A 9,600-nucleotide genomic window follows, 5' to 3' on the forward strand; every position below is an offset into this window, starting at 1 on the left:
GAAAAATCGTAAATAATTTTTACGAAAACTCACGTCTCGAACGAACTAACAGATAGAACGCCTCAACGAAGATAAATATGAGACGACAACTCATGTTCACTTCAAACCCACTCTAAACAAAGTAACCCAAACAGACATCCATTATATATACCGCATAGCGGTAGGGGTTCAAGGCCACCAACGTCCAGTCCCGATAAAAGCGGCCAAAAAAAAAGGCCCGTACAAAGTTCGAAGGCTACATTCGGCCAGACATATGTGAACAAAGGCCACACTCGGCCGCTAAATACTAGATAAAGGGAAAAACTTCTTCCCGTCAAAACGCTCACAGGTCAAAGTTAAAACTCCCGGACAAGGAAGCTCTGAATGCATCCGCGGGAAAGTTCACTTCCTCATCGTCACCGGTAAAATCAGTCGTAGTTTCTACGGTATCAGGGGAAACCGGGATGGGATCCCAGAATCCCTGGATCTTCCCGTCGATCGGAGGAATGGTCGCCTCAGCGTGAGCATGATCCTTCATACCACCCTTCATTAACTCCATCTCCCTCTAGAAAACATAGTCATCTTCCTGCGTCTTCCAAAGGCTCCCGACGGAGCCGCGACACTCACGGAAGTCGCACAGCGAGTTGAAAACACCCTTAAGATTCCCGTACTCAACCTGGAATTGAGAAGCGCGAGTCTTCAACACCTCGAAAATTTCCCTCTTACCCTTCCGTTCCGCCCTGCGAACAGCTCTGGCATGATCACGAGCCAGTTGAGCGTCTCGCGCCAACATCTCGTCTCGCATGCGAGCAAGATCCTTTTCCGCCTTCTCCGCTTTAAAGCGATAGATCATGGCCTCTCTATGGCTCGCCTCAATGGCCGATCCAAGCAAGTTCAAACCCTATAAAACCGATTGACACGTTATAAGCAAAAAATAATAACGACCGTCAGAATTCGTAAAATTTATACCCCGTTAATGATGCGAGATCCTTCCACAACAAATTTTGGCCTCCCTGACTCGCTAGTGGCCTGAGGAGCGTCAAAGCCCGACGGAAAACAAGCGAAGAAATCATCAAAGTCCGGAATAGGAACCTCGCTCGTACCACTTCCATCGAAAAATGCAAGGTTCGGATCCCATCCTGGAAGCATGCAGTCGTCCACCGAAAACTCCAGGTCGCCGAGATCAATATCTTTCCCCCTCAAAGGCTTTGGCCCTGTCACAATCGTGGGAGCAGCGTTGGGACCCTGGTCTTCAGGTTCAGAATCACTCCTTGCTTCTCCGCCCAAAGCAGGACCAGGACGCGCAAAACTCAGCGCCTTTCGAACTCCCTTCGGCGTAAAGGAAGTCCAGCAAAAAGGACCGTTCCTGAGCAGATCCCTCATCGCAATAATGTCCTCAGGAAACGGAGCAAGAGGGTTGATAAAAGGACGATTGTTTGGCAACCTCCGAAACAGTTAGATACAACTCTCCTCAACAGACGCTGCGTCTACACGAACGAAGAAGAAAACTTCCTCCACGAGTTGAAGTTAGAAGTGAACCCCTTTACCACTGACATGAAGTTCCGAGGAACTAGCCTGTATGTGTCTGTGTCCCGGATGATCTGTAATCGAAGAAGCGCTTCGAAATGATCAACGGTGAGAGAGAGACCATGCTCGTAGCTCAGGACCAGGATCCCTATGAGGTGCTGGATGCTAAGAGGATTCAGTTGGCTTATCGGAAATCATTAACGGCAACGCACTACAAATGCCTCGTAACAAGTAAAGAAGCCCTCCGGGGGACTACTAGCGCACTCTCCTTGACAAGGAATCCTGAATTCCACCGCGTCCGAAATATCGTAAAACGACCGCATGACCTCGAGAAATCCGCTAGTGCTCCTACTCGGCACACCTGCCTCCACCGGACGATGGTTCATGACCGGGAATGATTTTTCTATGGGAGGCGTGATTGAACCGTAACACGCCACCCACTATGCCTCGTTCTCGGCGGGGTCTACCGAATGAGGAACGAATTCCATCTTCGGCACTTGAAGCTCTTCAGAAACATTCGCGGGCAAAGTCCCTTTCTTCGAACTCCTCTTCTTACTCGACATCTCGTGTTTTTCTTTTTTAGATCATGGAGGAAATGACAGAGAGAAAGAGAAAGAACTTTTCAAGAAAAACCTCTCTATGAGAATAAGTAAGTGTGAAGGTTATGAAGAAGTTGCCTCCCTTCTTATAGGCAAGAGAAATTACTATTTACTTGCGGATTTTTGGACACGAACTTCGCCCAAATACACCAATCTCGTCCAAACTCGCCATACCACGCATTGGGACCTCGCTAGAAATCCACGTTCCCAATGTGCTGGGGGGCTAACTGTTGGGGTCAAAAACGGTTACGACAAAGTTAACGCCCAAATCCCCGAAGAAGAAAAACGTAGGAAAATTCTTCGACAAATATATTTTCGAAATAGATTCTTTTTTACGAAAAACCTTTGCGGAAGAAACGCGAATCATCAGACAAGAGCTCGAGAAGGATCGTTACGCAGCAACCAAACACGTGCTCCGCTCGGTCGCTACGTAGCGACCAAGTTCGAGCCAAAGCTCAGTCGCTACGTAGCGACCAATCCCGCTTGTTCGCTACGAAGCGGCCAAACGCCCATCCCGCTCAGTCGCTACGTAGCGACCGAGCTCGAACCAAAGTTCGGTCGCTACGTAGCGAACCCATCTCACGTTCCCCGCCATTTCTAAGGTATCAATCAAACTTTACCGTAAAAACCGCGAAAAGTTCATTCTTTATCGAAAGAAGTCGTAATAAACGCTTCGAGTTGAAAGACGGCCCAAAGAGACCTAAGACACGACTCGAGGCCCAACTTGCAACTCGTAGTCACTAACAGCCGCAATATAGTCCACCTTATCAGAAAGCAGAGCATACTGAGTACCTATTGCTTTGATCTCCTTTGTAGCCGCTACATCCCACCACTTGTATACATGGCAGTCTCCATCGTCGATGTTCTCACAGGTGTAGAACCTTCTCCCATGGTCAGTTCTTGAGACAGATGTCCTAATAACCGATTCGCGACCACAGTAACATTCCTTGGGGGAAGCCGAACTCAACCTCCGGCTGCGGAGGGTACTGAACCTGTGTGGCTTTGATCTCTGCTTGGTCCAGGAGTATATTCATTTCTGTGGAGCTGTGGCCACTGGCTGCTGTGTTCCCTAAACCATAATCCTCTGAATCAGACGGCTGCATGTAGCTATAACCCAACATGTCCTGAAAATAATAAAAATCTTATAACACAAACAAAAATATATTTTTCACAAGCTTAGAACACAAGACAGAAACTGATACGAGTCTTACGAAATGGAAATTATCATTATATCAAACATAGAACATATCACACAAGAGACAAACCTAGAACTTGTAAAACTAGAACCTAGACGATGACAAAAGCAACATTTTGAAACATATTACAGAAGATATAGACTTAGAACTTGTAAAACTAGAACAGATCGACCAACAGCTTGTTCTTAACAGTTTCTTCACTTAAACTTAGTGGATCCTTCTTAGCAAGGAGAGTGTCTAATATCGCCAGCTTCGACAGTTTCTCCTTCCTCGCTAGTTCTTCCATCTTGCCCTCCATAATGGTCTTATAGTCCTCAATAGCCTTTCCTTTTCTAATATTCCTGTTTGCTTTCGCAGCCTTGATACCTTCAGGACGCATTGAAGAGTCGGAACTGACCTCACCCACAGCTGCGCTTGAAGTTTGGGAACTGACCTCCCCACTCTTTCTCTTGGAACCGGTGGGCGTAGGTGTGTTAAGGCTTATCCACTTTTGTTCGTGCCGCAGGACACACCACGGGTGCTCGAGGGTAAACTTCTGACCCTGATCAGAATAGAAGATTTCATGAGCCAGCTTTAGGACGTCATTGTCACTCTGACCGCTGGTTATTTGTCTCTCTGCAGCAGCGAATGCGGCACAGAACTTGTTCGTCTGATCATTGATTCTGTGCCACCTCTGCTTACAATGAACATTCTCTATCTTCTCATGAAGAGTTGCTGCAAAGTACTCATCAACGCGTTTCCAGAAGGTCTGTAACTTCATAGAATTTCCGACAACGGCGTCCTTTGATGTGTTAAGCCACGCACTAATCATAACCTCGTCATCATGCGGCGTCCATTTCCTTCTCACCATATGCTCCACAGGTGTGTCCTGAGGTTGGGATGGAGCCTCAGACTGTTGGGAACTAAAAGGAAGGATTTCTGAGGCGCCAATGTCGACAGCGGAAGGATAACTTTCATAAGGAAAGTTTTCCTGAACATTATTATTGTGAACATTGTTAAGAAGCCCCATATAACCAGAATTCTGGCCATATGGATTCCTTGGATCCATAGGAAGAAGAAGAGAAGAGATTATAGCGAATGGAAACGTTTTAAATGGGAACGTTTTAGTGTTCTCAAAGAGAAGGGATAGACGATTTGGGGATAATAAACCACAAGTGTTTTCTAGGGGATTTAATAGGAGAAATTTAACAAGTAATAACTCCAAAACCAACGAACCATTATCTACCTATGTCTAATCAGAAGTTATTACTAAACTACAACTACAAAGATATCAGCTCTAGTTTAATGGATCATTAAATTTTAGTACGAAAGCTATCACCTCTAGTAATAAACTACAACTACAAAACCTATAAGCTACAAATGGAACTACAATCCAAGCAGACAACACAATTTCGTTAAACTAACTTCAAAACCGAAATACAAACATGGCAATCTCGTTCCAAAACAGTTACATTCAAATCCTTATCAATATATATATTTTTTTTAACTTCAATTAATTTTTTAGAAGCTCTCAGGTCTCTTTCAAAACGTTTACAGTGTGATCAAAAGCTAGAAGAGTAACCAATAAGTTTTGTTACTTCAATACACATTTAAAAGCTATCAACTTTACTTCAAAAAAACCAAAAACAACTGCTACAAAGCTATCACCTCTACTTCAATACAAATCTTAAACATATCAAGTTTCCTAACAAGTTACAGAAACCATATAAACTACAAGGAAACAATATCAAAGAAACCATCAACGATCATCATCATCAATCAATAAAGAAACATAATTTAATCTACCTAACATTTCATCACAACAAAGATTCACACGAAACTAACATGCGAGGAAACAATCGAGAAACTGAACTTAATCAACTGAACATATCAACACAAAAGCGAATCTACGAAACCCGACTCAGAGCAACTACATCGAGAAAATGAATCTAATCTACCGAACAAATCATCACAACAAAGAATCATCGAACCCAACATCCGGAGGAACTAGATAGACAACGACAGAGGAACACATACCTTTTTGATTGAAAGCGGCGGAGAATGAGGTTGGAGACAGACTCGGGTTTGACTCGTGGGGGATTCGTGAGGGATTCAGGAGAGATGAGAGGAGAGATTCGGGAGAGATGAGAGGAGAGATTCGGGAGAGATGAGAGGAGAGATGAGAGGAGAGATGAGAGGAGAGATGAGAAGAGAGATGAGAGGAGATATTCGGTAGAGATTCGGGAGAGATGAGCGATGAAATCGCCACATGCGTCGCCGTCGAGAGAGAATGGGAAGACGGTGAGTTCGATTTGGGAAACGAAAGTCGGGTTTCCCCGAAACCGACGTCTCCGCTTCATCTCCACTCGACAGGTGGCAAGGAAGGACGACATAAGATCGACCTTAGTTAAGACCCGTCCCGGAAAATTAAACCCATTTTCGATTCAATCCATAAGGACCCAAGTAACGGACCCCGATAATCATAGCCTAAGGACGACATAAGATCGACCTTAGTTAAGACCCGGAAAATTACACCAATTAATAGGCTAACATCAGTAGACCTAATCCGCCCCAAAAAAAAAAACTTTACCTTCATCACTAAACCTCCTAAACTTCAAATTTTAATTATTAAACTACCTAAACTATAATTCCACATATTCAATTAAAACTGTGAAATGTGATAAATTAATCGATATCAATCATCAGTTCTTTTCCACGTATGTTTCATATCTTTTACTTCTTTTACAAATATGTTTTGCATCTAGAATACTTACCTCATATCAAGCTCCATTTTATAATCTTTTGTCTATAATTTTTTTTCTAGCTAGTAAATACGTACCTCTTGAGCAATCAAAAAGCGGTAGAATCTTCAATAAGGATTTCCAATTGTCTTTGAAGTGAGAGTCACAATATATAACATGTTGTTGGCACACCGTAAGTTGCAGCTCTCGAAGAGATTAATCCTTTCGAAACCATTACTTTATCAACTAACAATCTTGTGACATTTTTATTAATTATAGAAATCGTTATAAATTAGCGGTTAAAGAGTGTTAAAGGACAACAGATTAATTACAAGTAAGAAACAGTAGTAAAAATTGAATGCTAATACTCATAATTTTTCTCGCTTTTGTGAATGCTAACCATTAAAATGGTACAACGTACCCCTTAGCATCAAACCCGATATTTTGTTTCAGCATCGGTAGTTCTGATTATATATATTGATCAACTTATGATGTTGAATCACGAAGAATCCTAAATTTTGAGAAATAAAGTAAGATTTCACTCATATATTTAATAAAAACGTCAAGAGATACAAATATTAAAACTATAATGTTATAACTCACATGGATATGATGGCCTGGGTTAAACGGTTAGCTTTTAACAAATGAAAAAGGAATGATATGCAAGATACTCTCTTAATACAGATACTGCAGTAAAAAATTGTTAAATATACTATAGTAAAATCAATTACCCGTTTCGTGTATGAATGGGTAATAATAATTTGTAAATAAAATAGATACGGTGAACGTGATTAGCTAGTTGCACACGAAACCGGACGGGCCATGAAGATTGCCAAAGCTTTGTCGAGTTGATTATACTGTTGTTCTTAATTTAAAAGTTACATATTGTACTTCCTCTTGTCATTTTCAACTCATTGACCAGTTTGCCGTAGCAAATTTAAGAATGCTATAAGTTAATAATTGGGAAAATCGAATAAAAATCCTTTAGTGGCACTCAATAACACTTTAAATCTCCAACGTCTTTCACTAGCACTTTCAGCCCTCAACCTGACATATGTATCACAAAAAATCTTCAACTTTATTTGTTCATCAAATAAAAAAAGTGACCGAAACTATTCATTTACGGGTCAAAGTGATGAGGTATCAGTTTTTTTAAATAAAAATAAATAAAAACAAACTAAAAAGAAATACAATAAAAAATAAAATAAAAATAAGAAAGCTGATTTTTTGAAAAAAATGTAATTTAAAAAAACACATGTTTAAATAATTAATATTAATTTTTTAAACTAAAAAAATATTCAAACAATTTTATAAATTATCTAAAAATTAAGAAAATAAAAATTTCGAAGTGGCTGTAGTTATAAGTTTAGTTAAAAATTCAAATTCAAATTACTCGAATTTTTATAAGTTTAAAATTTTTTAAGGTTTGAATTTTTTTTTGAGAATAATTTTACTAAATTTTTTTAGCAAGTCGAAATTTTTATTTTCTTAAATTTTAGACAACTTATAAAAAAATTTGAATTTTTTTTAGCTTTAGAAAGTTTAAGATTAATTATTTTAACATGTAAAAAATTTAAAAATTATTTTTAGTTATTTTTATTTAAAAACTGACAGCTCTCTCATGACTTTTGACGTTAAATGAATAGTTTCGGTCACGTTTTTGACTTATAAACAACTAAGTCAAGTTGAAGTGGTAGTAAAAAATATTGGAAGTATAAAATGTTAGTAAATACCCATTTGAGGGTTTTTAATGCGATTTCCCGTTAATAATTTGAGAATGCTAGAGCGTACTCAACACATTACTATATTTTATTTCTAACTGTTATAAAATAACTTATAATTTTATAGTATCGAGAAATTTTAAATAGGGCAAAATTTTATATCCGCTCGAAGAAAATAACGCTGATAATAAGAGAGAATGTGTTATAAGAAGAAGGAGAGATGGTGTATTACAATTGATCGAAACGATCGTTTATATAGAAGCGAAAAAGAGAAAGTTAATGTGCGTGCATAGTAACAGTGGGCTCCACACTTATTATATTCACACGCAGTTTTCGTTATTCGGAGCTGTCATTTTTGACATTTGATTTATGCACGTTCATAACACTCCCCCTTGGAGACCAGTGTCACTATCGTTTCTTGCTTAACGTCTATGTTGCCTCATTAAAAACCTTTCCAGGAAAACCCAATGGGAAAACCATAGTAAGGTAAAAAGAGTGCAACTACGTAAGCTCCCCCTCGAAAGAGCAGTCATAGATCCTTCTGATGACGCATTCCAATGTTATGGACATGTTTTATGAATACCGAAGTCGGAAGTGATTTTGTGAAGAGGTCAGCTGCATTGTCGCATGATCGGACATATCTTACTTCAATCTATTTCTTCTTCACGAGCTCTTGAGTGTATGAGAAGAACTTTAGATGAATATGCTTCGTTCTATCGCTTTTGATATATCTGTCCTTTGTTTGAGCAACACATGCTGCATTATCTTCATATAGAATAGTTGGCTCCATGTTTTCGTCAATCCCGCTGCTTGAACAGATGTGTCGGCTTATTGATCTTAGCCATACACATTCTCTACTTGCTTCATGGAGTGCAATGATCTCAGCATGATTTGAAGAAGTAGCCACGAGCATTTGTTTCTGAGAACGCCAAGATATAGCAGTGCCTCCAATCGTGAAAATGTATCATGTTTGTGATCGGGCTTTGTGTGGATCTGAAAGATATCTTGCATCTGCAAAACCAACCATTTGACCTTTTGAACTTTTAGGATAAAACAAGCCTAAATCAATGGTCCCTTGGAGGTAACGAAAAACATGTTTAATCCCATTCCAATGTCTTCGAGTTGGAGATGAGCTGAATCTTGCCAAAAGATTCACAGCAAATGATATATCAGGCCGTGTACAATTTGCAAGGTACATCAGCGCTCCAATTGCACTTAGATATGGTACTTCCGGACCAAGTATCTCTTCTTTCTCCTCAGGTGGTCGAAATGGATCACTTTCAATTTTAAGTGGCCTAATGACCATCGGGGTGCTAAGAGGAGTTGATTTATCCATGTTAAATCGTTTCAACACTCTTTTAGTGTATGTGGATTGATGCACAAATATACCATTTTGTGAATGTTCTATTTGTAGGCCAAGACAATATTGTGTCTGTCCAAGATCTTTCATCTCAAATTCTCCTTTGAGATAGTCTAGTGCCTTTTGTATTTCCTTTTGAGTTCCGATAATGTTAAGATCATCAACATATACCGCGATTATTACAAATCCGGATATTGTTTTCTTGATGAAAACACATGGGCATATAGGATCATTCACATATCCTTCTTTTGTTAAATGATCACTGAGACGATTATACCACATACGTCCAGATTGCTTTAACCCATATAATGATCTTTGCAATTTTATTGCACACAACTCTTCAGGTTTGGAACTTAATGCTGGCATTTTAAATCCATCACGAACTTTCATGTAGATATCAGTATCTAATGATCCATATAGATAAGCTGTAACAACATCCATGAGACGCATCTCTAGATTTTTATCAGCTGCTAGACTCATCAGGAATCTAAATGTGAT

Source organism: Brassica oleracea, unplaced genomic scaffold (genome assembly GCF_000695525.1).
Source record: "Brassica oleracea var. oleracea cultivar TO1000 unplaced genomic scaffold, BOL UnpScaffold01153, whole genome shotgun sequence".
Taxonomy (NCBI): Eukaryota; Viridiplantae; Streptophyta; class Magnoliopsida; order Brassicales; family Brassicaceae; genus Brassica; species Brassica oleracea.